This window comes from Polypterus senegalus, chromosome 1 (assembly GCF_016835505.1).
Source record: "Polypterus senegalus isolate Bchr_013 chromosome 1, ASM1683550v1, whole genome shotgun sequence".
Taxonomy (NCBI): domain Eukaryota; kingdom Metazoa; phylum Chordata; class Cladistia; order Polypteriformes; family Polypteridae; genus Polypterus; species Polypterus senegalus.
This window is the reverse complement of record NC_053154.1, coordinates 289,716,442-289,732,064: the sequence shown is the minus strand read 5'-3', so window position 1 is coordinate 289,732,064 and position 15,623 is coordinate 289,716,442.

Sequence of the window (15,623 nt, the reverse complement as noted above, 5' to 3'; positions counted from 1 at the left end):
TTTCAGGCCTAGCTCTAACTTCAACAATGTTTGAGGGTCTTTGGACCTCTAGGAGATAGTAGCTGCATTTGCTGTGACCAAAGTGCCCAAAGTTGTGGCAATATCCTTATGGGCCCTTTTCTTTTGAAATTTCTATTATGTGCAGTTTTTATTTATTTCTTAAATATTACAATGTGCAATTTGTATTTATTTTTTTACCATGTGCACCCTTATTTGCATTTTATTTACTTTTTCATTTATTTAGATTTTTAACATTTATTTTATTCTGTTGTTATTTTTCAATTGTTTTATACAAACGTATTTATTGCAGTGTTTTATTTAATGTGTTTTTCACAAAAATAAAATAAAGGATCTGTCTTTATTAAATTATTCCTCTTGACCTTTGTAATTTAGACTTTGCACTAATACATTTTTCCATGTCAAGACTCAGGGGAGGGTGAGTTGGAGGGTTGTATGGAGTTTTCGCCTGGAGATCCCAAAGTACCAAGAATCGCCTCTGTCTGGAGCTAACAGTTAAACCAAACTGCATGTCTTTGGGATGTAGGAAAAAAAACACTTATAAAAACAGTGAATTTCCAAACTCTTCATTGGCAGGAATTCAATCCCAAGACTGTAGAGCTGTGAGGAAGCAACTATACTCTGTGCCTCCATCTCAGATTGGCTGCAAGCGTAAAGCAGCCTTATTAGCCACTTCATAAAAACTAATCATCGATGCTCTGATGATCTTCTTTTTATATCAGCTGTTGCCATGCCGCAAAAGAAGAAAGTGGCATATGCTTACTGCTTGTTGGATCAGCTGGGATCTGATTACAAAAATGAAGTAAGAAAGACATATCACTTGAGGCCATTTGACAAACAGGCGAGAAGATGAGCAGAACCCCATCTGGAGCAAAGCTGTCAGTCTTGAAATCCGTTCTTAGATACTATACTCTGTACGAGCTAAGAAGCAGAGCAGAAAGGATGAATGAACACCAGTCAGAGTCTGACATTCAGAATGTATTAAGTAAGCAAATACCAGCATTGGTCAATTTAACTTTGAAAACTAATGATGCCAGCAGCTTGTCTACATCCGTAAAATGCTACCAGAAGGTGAGAGTATGGAGTGCTCAATGGCCACAATAGGAACAAGAGGATACAATAAGGTGGGTTAAGGCACCCCTCCCAGAATGAAATGGTGCTTTGTCAAGCAATGGTTCTACGAGGATCCATCAAAGAGCCATTATTTTTAACAGTGTATGATAGCATATGTGTGTGCTCTGCGATGGACAGCAGGCCATTTCAAGGGTTATCTTTGCATTAGATGCAATGATGCAGAATAAGCATAATGGAAAGAGTAAAACTGCTTAATGTTCAGAAAATCATCACTCTACCTATCATCTTTTCCATAGTCACTATTACAAATATTGAACTCTAATACAGTATGTTTCTTTAAATGCATTATCTCATTCAAGGTCACAAAGTGAATCAGCAGTGTAAATTGAACCATCCATCATGTTATATCCTAACTACAGGGTCTGCTAGAATAGCCAATGCACCTAAACTGCATGTATTTGGACTGTGGGAGGAAACCCACACAGGGAGAATATGCAAACTCCATGCAGGGAGGACCCGGGAAGCGAACCCGGGTCTCCTAACTGCGAGGCAGCAACACTACCCACTGTGCCACCATGCTGCCCCATGAATTGAACCAGCATTTTAAAATCTAGTGCTGCTCCTTGCTGTTTCTCCACCACTTCCTTCTAAAACATTGTAATCAACAGCCACATGTACACACCTACAGGAATGACTGTGGAAGGTCACCAGCAGCACCATGTCTGCCAGGCTATCACAACTGTGTGAAATGTGAAGCACCCTTGTGGAATAAGGCTGTCATACAACTGCAAAACACCACCAGATGGTTGCAAAAATATTTGACATTTTCTCCATTCCTTCAAATTCAACCCTGGCCCCAACACCTTATTAAGTAACTTTCCTTACTAGGAGCTAATTTAAATTGCAATAAAATAAGGCATATTAAATGTAGTGGTTGAAGCATTTTTTGTAGTCTGGTATTTCTTGTGTGTTTTTTTTTAGTATTTTTGACTATAAACAGCTGAAATGTCCAAACAGGCTATTTGGAGCACTAGAATGTTCAGATCTATTTATGAAGTAGTGTTTTTAGATAGATGAATGATTTATAACAAAACCCAGGCTGGCAACCGAAGCCTTGCAGACTATAATCATTCATTTTTAACGTCATCTTGCCTCTAGTTCTGGCTTTTGGAATGTGGATACTGAGAAATGGTAAAATGTACTTTTCCATGTGAAACTGAAGATCTTCAGACTTTTAAGATGTCTTTGGGAAACATGTGTTTGCCATACTGTAGCGCTTGAAAGATTCATAAACTGACAAGATACTTTGCTAGGTAAGCAGTAAGGCTAGTAATTCTGTCTAGTTCAGTTCTGTCATACAGTGGTACTGAAACAGCTTTTTTTTTCAAATTTCTCACCTGCTAAGCCAACATAGTTTGTACACACAGTAATAATACCAACAATTATAATAATGATGTTCTCAAAACAGCGTAATCATTTCAGGGCTGCAGGATTACTGAAGGCCAGGAACACTGGTGGTGAGGCAGGAGCCAGACTTGGAGTGGGTGCAGTCTGTCACAGTGCTTACCTATGCACACATCCATAGGGGGGATTTCAAACTTTCAGATCGATTCCAGATTCATGAAATGATAATAATATTAATAGTAATAGTCAGTGTTGTACAACTTCACACTTCACAAGAACTAGCTCAAAGTTCAGCTCATGCAGATTAAAATGAATAAATTCACGTTCATAGTTCATCATTTCAATTTTGAACTACAGTATTTCATGTTCAGTTCATTTTGTATTTTTTAAGGAGTGAGAATAAATGACCCATGAGTTTACCTTTTTCAATTTTGCATGCCTTATATTAGGCTATTCCAGTGTTTTTGAATAAAATACAATAATTTTGAAGACTTTTTTAATTTAAAATACACTTTATTGAGTCATACCCAGCAACAAACACGTTTAACCAAATATGCTAATATCCTCCCGGTCAAATAACAAATTAAACAGATGCTCTATTTCTAACTGTGTGACACAAATGGTGACTGTGGAACCAGCGTGTAGGTGAACTAACCTATTACACTGCAGTCAAAATTTGTGTCACATATTGCATGTCCAATGGGGAAAAATATAAAGTGTCCTCGCGAAGTACAACGTTTTCCTAAAAGCGAAAGCGGAGCTTCACGGCGTGCTCATGTCAGCAGGGGTGCAGCTTAAGCACAAGCAGGCAGACACAGACAGTGCTTATTTGATTTTACGTTATTTATAAGTAAATGGCAAAATATTCGTATAATTCGTCCACTATTTGTGCTTTCCGAATACCTTATTCAGATTCGGCGTCACCCCTACAGAGTAAGGCAAAACATTTGATCTGGACCTAAACCAGATCCAGAATATCATATAAAACCGAACTAGCTCACATACAAGTTCTTCACTTGCAAATACGTTACGCTAAGTTCACCGTTCTTAGAAAAATGAGCTTGTTCAATGAACATGTTCTCTTGAACTAGTTCATGCACAACACTGGTAATAATAATGATAATCGCACATTTTCACATGTATTTATTTAAACGCAGCAAAACCTCTTCAGAAAGAAAAGTTCAAAGTTGTGATTTAAGGGAGAGACAGTGCTCTACCTGCATCCTCCGTTACAACAGGCCTGTATGTTTGACAACCAATGAGTTGTTGCCCTGTGGTATTTTCTTCGTACCTTTTTCCACCTGTTAGTGTGAATCACCAGGTAGTGTTTTCCAAGGTCCCTGTATCCAGTGTTTGCGTTCCATACACCAATGTGCTTACTGCTTATTTTTTATGGATAGGAGTAGTCTAGCTGCAGACGCTGTTAGGGCTGCTCCAAATGTCAGGGCCCTGAGACGTCATCTGGGGTCTGTGGCTGGAGGTGTGAAATGGAGAGTCTTGGCACAGGTTGACGTCTGCATGTAAAGGAAGATGTGCATGCTGAACATTAATAAATGTGGCTGCATTTGGCAGAAGAAAACCCAATTTAATAAATTAACTAGAATACTGGGCAAGTCAGTGTTAGAGGATATCTAAGATTACAATTAGGAGCGTAGGGGGATAAGCCCTTCAAAAGGTTTTATATACAATTAAACATATTTTAAAATCAATTCAAAGGACACAGGCTGCCAAGTGTAATGACTGAAGTGACACGCTCTGGTTTTCTCTTTTTTCTTCTGCAATTTGGACTATCTATAGCTGAGCTATATCCTTTTAGATAACCCTGATAGGAATGGATTACAATGATCTAGAGGTCTAAAAATAAAAGCATGGATTAACTTTTCAGCATCTTGCAGGTTTAGTGTAGTTCTTATAATGTTCCTTAACTGAAAGAATGCAGTCTTAGCAATATACATGCTTAATGTGTGATTTTAGCTCTGAATCTAAAATGACACCTAGATTCTTGACTTCTGGCCCTGTTTGTAAATATGTGGCCTAGTTTATTTCTAAGATTCTGACTTTTTTGTTTATTATCTATAATTAAAATTTTTGTTTTTTTTTCTTGTTAAATTTAAGGAAAATTTTTACTCATCTATTAACTGATGCTGGTAAGACACTGGGTCAGAGGATTTAGGGTAACCAGGCCCTATTGACAAATGCATGTTTGTGTATTCTTCATAACTGTGGTAATGCATTTTATATTTTGATATATTCAGGTCTAATGGGAGCATGTAGATTAAAAATACTGAGAGACCCAAAACAGATCTCTGTAGCACACAATACATAACATTTACGGATCTTTGATGTATGGTCAATAAAGAATAAATAAAGAATTGTCTTCCTGTGATGTTAGAGTGAAACCAACCCAAGGCACTGCCAGAATGGCCAATACACTGTCTAAGAATGGTGTGATCCGTGGTGTCAAATGCTGCGCTCAGGTCTATTAGAACAGGAACTGACAGATTCTTTGATTCAGCATTAGGGTGAAAGTCATTAGCTACTCTAACCAGCCCAGTTTCTTTTATTATGGGTTGATTTGAAAATTACCCAGAATACAATTTTTATTCAAGTATTCATTTAATTGTTGAAAACAACTTTTTCTAGAAGTTTACTTTAAAAAGGTGGGTTAGAGATAGGTCTAAAGTTATCCGAGACAGAGGTGTTAAGTTTATTTTCAATTAGTGGCTTAACTACTGCAGTTTTCTGAGAATCAGGAAAAATGCCCACATCCAACGAACAGTAACTGTATCAAATATACTGTTGATTAGCAAATTGGAGATGTCTTTATCCACTTTGGTCCTGAGATACCTTTGGCTGATGTCCTCCTGCATGACAGCATTTTTAGTGTGAACACCATCCCAAGGTGGTTTATAGTTACAGAGAGACAACATGCAGTATTTTTGCAATTAGAGAAAAGGCAACTAAAAGTGATTTGTTCAGGATCACACTGTAAGTCAGAGGCATTAAACAGATAACTGGAACTGGCCATGTGAGTTTTAAGTTATGCAGGGAGAGCAAATGGGCTCTATAATCTGGCTATTCACACATTCATATCTCAGGTTCAAAATGTCCATCCTTTCTCTTCGTAACTTGCTTATGTAGAAAGGTGGCACCCAACTCTGGAAGGGATCCCAACCCATTGTCCAACTGTCCCACACATCTATGGGATTTAGTAAACTCCACACGCACACACATCTATTATGAACTCAAAAGTTTTCAAACACAAGGTCCCAAAAACTTTCAAAAATGGCCACTAGAGGCAGATGTTGCTGTTAAACTCCAGCTAGTAGTATTAAGGAGAAATATTTGATCTCAATACAATAAAAGATTAGCACAAGTCCCAATACAATAATCCAAAGTTAAAAACAAACTGGGCAAAAAGGTAGAAATTCCAGAAATCGCAACAACACAGAAATAATCACAACACAACACTCACCGACTCCTAGTGAATCAAAAGGGGCTGTGGGCATTCTCTTATAGTGATGGGCAGGTGGTCCCACATCCTGTGGAACCATCCACAGACACAAAGCACATAACGGAAGAATGAAGACAGGTATATAAAATGTAAAGAATAATGTAAAAATAAAATCAATATTAACATATCCAAATAAATAAAAAATGTACAATAAACACATAGAACTAGAATTCTGAATGAATCCAATCCAGAGGTGGAGCCCTGGCTCAAATATAACAACATTCATTCAGGCTGAAATTCAAACTCAGAACTCAAAAGTGAAAGAAGCAATATCACTAACCACTGGGACACCCTTTTTTATTTTACAAAATATACATTTATTTAAATGAGATAAACTTTTTAATAAGAGACAGTTGCACATATGGAAACTAATTGTGGCAGCCAGCAGTTATCATGCCAGTTTGTGACATATTCTATCAGTCAGGTGTTCTACAGTTTGAGAGAAAGCTGGAGTGTTGAATAATATCAATCTGATGAACTCCATCAATGCATGTGGTCATTGCTCTTTTAATCAGTGTGTTGTTTAGCAATATGGATGAAGAATCAATACAAGGTGACATCATGAATATTTAAGACTACTCCACTAAATTGAAAACAGCTGGCAGGCATTTACATGGACTTCACTTAGTAAGCGTGAATGCTGCCCTGTGATGGTCACATCTGTAGAGCAGAGTGAATCAGAGTTAGCATTCTCCACAGAACACTTGGCATTGTGCTAATCAAACATGACACAAGGCACATTTCTGAGATTGTCACACTATGAAATGCTGTTGTAGAAAGTTTTGCAGGTGTGCATGTCACAGCAGATTTAACCAAACCAATTATGGCAACATGCATAACACATATCACACAGAAAGGAAATGAGCTGGAACAACTTGTCAGCTCATGCACAAATTGTAAGTTTAGTGTCACACAATTAACTTCTCTCTGGACTTTTCATGAATAATAAAACACTTAAAATAATACAAATTCTGATATAATTGAGTGATGGCACCCCTCAGTGATTCCTTTCCATTCTTTTGACACTTAATTTCTTTTTTGGGGACTAGCTGGAAGAAATTAAATGGAGAGAGACAGGAGCCTAAATAAATCCTAGGCAACACATTGAACAAGGCAGACATTTTAGAGCTCTCCTGACTTTAAAACAACCTGATGTGATAATGAAAAAACAAGGATTCTGGGATTTTATTTTTGAGCCCAAGGTATTTTAAATCAATTAAGATACATAAAAGAACATCAATCTAAAAATTCAAAAAGCAATTCACAATAAATAACAAAAACAGAATAAATATAAGATACAAAAAGATAAAGAGTAAATATACTTCAAATCATTGTGTAGACATATGTGAAATTTAATTACAATAAAATCACTGTCCCTCTTGTATATTGTAATGTATGTAATGAATACCTGCATGTCAGAGGTTGTCCAACCATACACAGTTCTGCTCCAGTCCCTCCAAGATGTGTTGGGGATAATCGGCATACCTGTGTTGGCTGTAAATGGGAATTAAACCAAGAGAAGAACAGAAAGAACGAGAGAGAGAGAGAGAGAGAGAGAGAAAGAGAAGCTGTGTAAAGGGAGGGATAGATAAGAACAGAATGAGAGAAAAAGCGAGAGATAGAGAAAGTAAGGGAAGAGAGAGGGAGGGAAAGAGAGAGAGTCAGAGAAAGAGGGAGATAGATTGAGACAGAGGAAGAAAGAGGAAGAGAGTGACAGAGAGAATGGGAGGAAGAAAGGGGAGAGAGATGGTGGGAGGCAACTTGAGCTTACAATTCCAGGCACTTTGGTTCACTTCCTGGACTTGTCACCTGTGTGATAGTTGTATATTTTCCCCATGTGTATGGTTCCATTTTTTGTCATGTTTCCCATATTCCACAAATATGTATGCTGATGAAGAAAGTTGAACTTCATTGTCACAGTACAATAAGATTCTTACCTTTTACGTCACCTGACACCACTTCCAAACATGTACGTCTCAGCCTCTCTCAGGGCCTTATCCTTCTACCTCCACCTCATTGCAAATGTTCTCCTAGTAATTCTCATTCTTTCATTCCACATACCCATATATTTTATTTCTCCTCAGCACACCACCTATCTCCTCCATATGAAGTCTTTCTGTTAACTTGGTGTTCATTATCCACTCACATCTACCCAATCATTCTTATCTTCTTTTCTTTTCAGCTTTGCTTCATGTCTCACCTTCATTAGCCATGTCTCACTGCCATTGAGCATATTAGTCCTCACACAGCTTTTGTAAACTTCTTTCTTTAGTTCCATTGGATGAAATAAGTTAAGATGGGCATGAGCAAAGCCACAACCTTTGTTGTATAGCTAAGAACTTACCATAGCAGCTAAACAGAATTGAGATTTTTTATTCTGGGCATGAAAAAATGTCACAGGGGATAGTAATGTGGCCTTGCACCTTGTCCTGTGCTCCTTGTCTGTATACCGTATATACTCGTGGATAAGTTCTCCCGCGGATAAGTCAGGGCTTGATTTTATCATATAATTTCTGGTATTTTATAATGTCGGTCATATAAGTTGAATGCAGAAAACTCACGCTATTGGTACAAGGAATTATGATATGCTAACACCCACCTGAGAGAGTAACCATGAAGCACACTACCTTTTTTTTTTATGTATTGTGCCTAAGTGACCACACGGTAATACCCAAACTATTCCAAAGTGACATTTGCACTGTTTTGTGCTTTTTTGTATCTCACACTTTCATACACCTTTGCCGTAAAAGCTTCCCTTTTCTATGATGGCACATTCGATCAAAAGAAAATATGAAGCTGGTTTTAAATTACTGCGGTGGGTTGGCACCCTGCCTAGGATTGGTTCCTGCCTTGTGCCCCGTGTTGGTTGGGATTGGCTCCAGTTGACCCCCGTGTCCCTGTGATTGGATTCAGTGGGTTGGAAAATGGATGGGTGGATGGATGGTTTTAAATTAAATATCATTGAAGTGGTGAAAGAAATTCGTAACTGCGCTGGGTCTGAGAAACTGGTGCGAGATTGGAGGAAGCAAGAAGATGTAAAAAAAAAATTCAAATGTCGTATTTTTGAAAGACCGCATAAGTCGCGATCTGATTTTATGATCGATTTTTCAGATTTCAAGACTCAACTTATACACGAGTATATATGGCATATGAAGTTTGCAAGTTCCCCAACTGGTTTTCCCCCGACACCACAAAGACTAATGTGTTGGGTGAACTGGCAACTTTAAATTGATCCAGTAAGAGTAAGCATTAAGTGTGCGACACTAGCATAGGCAGTGACCTGTTCAAGGTTGCTTCTGACATCTTAACACTGGCCAAATAACTGAGAGTGTTTCTAGGCAACAGCTTCTTAACAGTAAGTTTCACCACCATTGTGATGTTTCTCCAACAAATGTTATTTAAACTTCCATTTTCTTAGTTAATGACAGAAGCCACTGTCCACAATGCCTTTATATTCTATAGCATTTTCTTAACCTTTGGATTTAGTGTCTTTGCTTTCAATTCTAATCACCTAGTCAGTATGCATTCCCAAAAAACAAGAGCACAGTACCTCTTTTAACACAGTTATGTTGTGGTCTTCAGATGGTAGATGATTAAAATGACAGTTTTCTGACTGAGTATTGAGAGGTCATCTATTTTATGTGGGGCCCACTGACCATTCATCTAAGTACACTCTTCACAGTGTGAGGATTATTGTCCATTTTGCAATGTTTTTCTGCCATGGAAAATTTTCTCTGGTCACTGGAGTACTATAACTGCATATAGAGATCTGATAAATCAATACACGTGTTATCACTGAGCCTGCAGACTTGCAAAGTGATAAAACAGAATATTTATTTAGCATTCTTGAATCATTCTCGAATCAGTATCGCAAGTACTAATTGATAAATTGAACATGTATGTATAGAGCAGGGGTCTCCAACAAGTAGCTTGCCAAAGGGTTAATGAATCATACATAAATTTGAAAACTTGATTAGTCAAATTAGGGGTGGGAGATCTTTTCAAAAAATCATATCACAGACCTTTGAACACAAAATCACGATCACGAAATTGCAATTTATCTTTTCAATGTGGCATACACTTAAGAGAATATCCGGACTCAAACTCATCAAGACCTAAGTAATACTTTATTTTAAATATCAAACAAAGTTTAATTCAATTGCTCTCTCGTTCGCTACCTAAGCGGAATTAAAGTACACGCCCAGAAGCTGGTGAGTGAGTGAGGAAGGTCCCTCCCACCTCCCCTCGGCCTGCTGCGTGTGTCTTGGATTTTCGCAAATAAATTGGTACCACAAGTGAACTATGATACATAGTGAAATGAGAGAAGTCTCAAAATCAACTGGAATGTTGAGGCAAATTATAGAAAAAAACCCGATCTAAATCTATTAAGTAGTTCTCTTGTGAAAAGCGGACAGACATACAGACAGACATTGGATTTTATATATTATATATTAGTAAACCTTCAAAATAATGTGCAGTTAAAGTCTCAACAGCATTCTCAGCATTTCTGAAGCTTAGTAGAGTCAGATAATTAAGGAGGGACACTAAGGAGGGAGAAAAGGACCTATACCGATTGGCTAGACAGAGGGACTGAGCTGAGAAAAATGTGCAGCAGGTTAGGGTGATAAAGGATAAAGATGGAAACGTACTCACAAGCGAGGAGAGTGTGTTGAGCAGATGGAAAGAGTACTTTGAGAGGCTGATGAATGAAGAGAATGAGAGAGAGAAAAAGTTGGATGTTGTGGAGATAGTGAATCAGGAAGTACAACGGATTAGCAAGGAGGAAGTAAGGACAGCTATGAAGAGGAAGAAAAATGGAAAGGCCGTTGGTATAGATGACATACCTCTGGAAGCATGGAGGTGTTCAGGAGAAATGGCAGTGGAGTTTTTAACCAGATTGTTTAATGGAATCTTTTAAAGTGAGAGCATGCCTGAGGAGTGGAGAAGAAGTGTACTGGTGACGATATTTAAGAATAAGGGGGATGTACAGGACTGCAGTAACTACAGGGGAATAAAATTGATGAGCCACAGCATGAAGTTATGGGAAAGAGCAGTGGAAGCTAGGTTAGGAAGTGAGGTGATTAGTGAGCAGCAGTATGGTTTCATGCCAAGAAAGAGCACCACAGATGCAATGTTTGCTCTGAGTATGTTGATGGAGAAGTTTAGAGAAGGCCAGAAGGAGTTGCATTTCGTCTTTGTGGACCTGGAGAAAGCATATGACAGGGTGCCTCAAGAGGAGCTGTGGTATTGTATGAGGAAGTCAGGAGTGGCAGAGAAGTATGTAAGAGTTGTACAGGATATGTACGAGGGAAGTGTGACAGTGGTGAGGTCTGCAGTAGGAGTGACGGATGCATTCAATGTGGAGGCGGGATTACATCAGGGATCGGCTCTGAGCCCTTTCTTATTTGCAATGGTGATGGACAGGTTGACAGACGAGATTAGACAGGAGTCCCCGTGGACTATGATGTTTGCTGATGACATTGTGATATGTAGTGATAGTAGGGAGCAGGTTGAGGAGACCCTGTAGAGGTGGAGATATGCTCTAGAGAGGAGAGGAATGAAGGTCAGTAGGAACAAGACAGAATACATGTGTGTAAATTAGAGGGAGGTCAGTGGAATGGTGAGGATGCAGTGAGTAGAGTTGGCGAAGGTGGATGACTTTAAAATACTTGGGATCAACAGTAGAGATGAATAGGGATTGTGGAAGAGAGGTGAAGAAGAGAGTGCAGGCAGGGTGGAAAGGGTGGAGAAGAATATCAGGAGTAATTTGTGACAGACGGGTATCAGCAAGAGTGAAAGGGAAGGTCTACAGGACGGTAGTGAGACCAGCTATGTTATATGGGCTGGAGACGGTGGCACTGACCAGAAAGCAGGAGACAGAGCTGGAGGTGGCAGAGTTAAAGATGGTAAGATTTGCATTGGGTGTGACGAGGATGGAAAGGATTAGAAATGAGTACATTAGAGGGTCAGTTCAAGTTGGACGGTTGGGAGACAAAGTCAGAGAGGCAAGATTGCGTTGGTTTGGACATGTGCAGAGGAGAGATGCTGGGTATATTGGGAGAAGGATGCTAAGGATAGAGTCGCCAGGCAAGAGGAAAAGAGGAAGGCCTAAGAGAAGGTTTATGGATGTGGTGACAAAGGACATACAGGTGATGGGTTTAACAGAACAAGATGCAGAGAACAGAAAGATATGGAACAAGATGATCCTCTGTGGCGACCACTAACAGTAGCAGCCCTAAAGAAGAAGAAGTGGAGTCAGATAACTATAAGAATCTTCACCAAGCAGCTTTGAAAATGTCTGCTTTGTTTGGGTCTAAGTACCTCTGTGAGTCGGCCTTTTCTGACATGAATGCCATGATATCAAAGTTCAGAATAAGACTGACAGATGAACATTTAAATGACTCCATAAGAGTGAACCTAAGTGTCTCCACTCCACCATACACCTGCCTCTCTTGTTGACTCCATGCAGTGTCAGTCATCTGACTAACTAAAAAACACAACACATATGCAACTGGACATGTGAATACTCTTGTAAAGTGAAACTGTGACATGGAACAAAATGACAAATGAATAAGTAATATCTATGTCTTTGTAATTGCATTGTTTTGTTTTGACAGCATTCATATTTTAATTCAATAGTGTGAGGTACACTAGAAAATGCATACAGACATACAAAATGCACTTGCAGGTGAACTAAATATTTTTTGTGATGTTTTAATGCAAAATGTGAGTTGTGGACACCAACATTTTGTAAATGTTTAGGCGAAACAAGCTTATTCAGTTTGTTTGGGTTGAAATTAGATATGAGAATAAACATTAGAAAACCTGAGCAGCTCCATAGGTTATAGAGAAGAGTTTAAAAATTGAATGTAATGTTCTTACACAACAACAACATTTATTTATGTAACACATTTTCATACAAATGATGTAGCTCAAAGTGCTTTACAAGATGAAGAAAGAAAAGTTTATACAAAAAATAAAAACATAAAAATAAGATTAGGCAATACTAAGTAACACAGAATAAAGTAAGGTCCGATGGCCAGGAGGACAGAAAAAAACAAACAAAAAAAAACTCCAGAGGGCTGGAGAAAAAAAAACAAAATCTGCAGGGTTTCCAAGGCCACGAGACCACCCACACCCCACTGGGCTCTACCTAACATCAATGATCTCAATCAGTCCTCATGGTTTTCAGACTTCACGTGGAAGAATTAGATGATGATGGTCATCTGGCCTTTAATCCATCAATGTAGGGACATGACGGTGCTTTGATCAGGTGGTGTTGGCACAGATCGGCACCACAGAAAACTGGAAAAAGAACAACAGAGAAAGTAGGGGTTAGTACGGATTGCACAGCCTTGATAAAAACAATATTTAAATGAATATACTGTACATAATATCAGGGTTACACTAAAATGAAGCTATAAGAAAGTCATATTAAAGTATTGGGTTTCTGGCAGTTTTTTAAAAGTGCTCCACTGTATTAGCCTGGCGAATTTCTATTGGAAAACTATTCCAGGTTTGAGGTTCATAACAGCAGAAAGCCGCCTCACCACTTCTTTTAAGTTTAGCTCTTGGAATTAAAAGCAGACACTCATTTGAAGATCTAAGAGTACGATCTGGAGCGTAAGGTGAGAGGCATTCCGAAATATAGGATGGAGTGAGATTATTTAAGGCTTTGTAAACCAGCATTTTAAAGCCAATTCTGAATGGTACAGATAATCAATGTAGTGACATCAAAACTGAAGAGATATGTTCAAATTTTCTTTTCCTACTTAAGATTCTGGAAGCTGTATTCTGCACGAGTTGCAATCGACTGATGTTTTTTTTGGGTAGTCATGAGAGGAGACCGTTACAGTAATCTAGTCAAGTTATGATCAACTTATGTTCAAAAGTGGAACGTAAACATGTAATATAAACTAAGACATCTGGAGTTTTTGGCACCAAAATCTGTCAGTTAAATTACTGTCTTAATAAAGAATGATTAGGATTACTATTATAAATGTATCCAAGATGGATATCATTTATTACAACAATCTTGAGAGAGTCTGTCATCTGCATAGGCCAGTTCACAATGACAAAACTGGAGAATGAAACAAAGCAATGAATTTAAATAAGTTAGGTTCATTTGCATAACACAGTTATGAAGCACATCAGTTTGCACCAATCAGTATGCACATAAATGGTATAATATTTAACACACCTATATATTTGTATATGTAAAGTTCCCGAAATGCGCCCTGTGTTGGCTGGGATTGACTCCAGCAGAACCCCGTGACCCTGTAGTTAGGATATAGCGGGCTGGAAAGTTCCCGAAATAGTTAAACAGATTATAAGCTTTGAAAAATAACTATACCTAAATAAGATTTGTTTTATATGTATAGATACCTCAGTTAAGAAATTAAAATATCACATGACCTCATCTCCTTAGTAGATGCTGGGTACAAATGGTACAGAATGTATGAGGTAAACAGGCAGTCACAGTCACAGAAGCACTTTACAGATTCATACAGAAACGCTTTCCCTGACAAACATCAAACTCACAGAACCTGGCGGAGATGAAGTTTCAAGTGCATGCAATACAGATAGTGTAACTGGCCACTATTTTAGGTACACCTGCCAGACAACCACTTTGGCGTAAAACAGATTGCATTCCATGAACTAGAGCTTCAACAAGTAGTCTAAAATAATAGCATAGGGATGTTCACTTTTGTCAACTCCAATGTATCCAATGCTGAATTTCTACTGCAACTAGTTTGTTCCTTTTCGAGTCAAGTAGACTAAGACATAGTGGCAAGCGAGGCAACTACATTAAGATGAATACACTTTTATGTTCAGGATATTTCTTGGTTTGTGGCATTGAATTTTATCCTGCTGAATAAGTCCTTTCAACAAATCGGTGTTCTGCCACACATCTACAGTGATATTAAGGTACACTATAGCATGTGAAGATTGCTCTGCTTGTATCAAATTATCAAGTGTGGGCCACTGAAATACACCCCCAGCCATTAAGCCCCTGCCAACAGTGTGCATTGTTGACACCCTGAAGCATGGATTCGTGGACTCATAAGAATTTCACCATATCTTTGTCCTCACATCAGCGTATATCAATCAGACTCAAATTCATTAGCTGTATTTCACTCACCATGCCACATTCAAAGGCACTTACATCTTTAGTCTTTTCCCGCTGTTTTCTGTCTCACATACAGTATTCTTACATAGTATCTTTCAAGCACCTACCTTCTCACTTTAAATAACATAATATTCACATAACAATAGTTTATATTTAGCATTCATTTGCAAAGGAAGGGTGGATGACGTGGCCACTCAGTGTATGCCAATGGTTGTGTGAAGCCATCATTTGGAGTCTCTTCTGTATGTGCAAGTCATTACAGCTGCAACAATTCACTTGGTGTTGTAAAATGATTTGTTCACCCAATGTGGTTTTACAATCAAATTGTTATACAAATGCTAAATTGATGCAGAATGCACTATTGTTCTGATAAGACACCCCTGTCTTCTTCTGAGCTGCCAGAACAATCCTAACTTTTTGCCCATGACATAACATATGGAATTTATGAGAAAGCGCTCTTGAAATGAGCTCTTAATTTTAAAC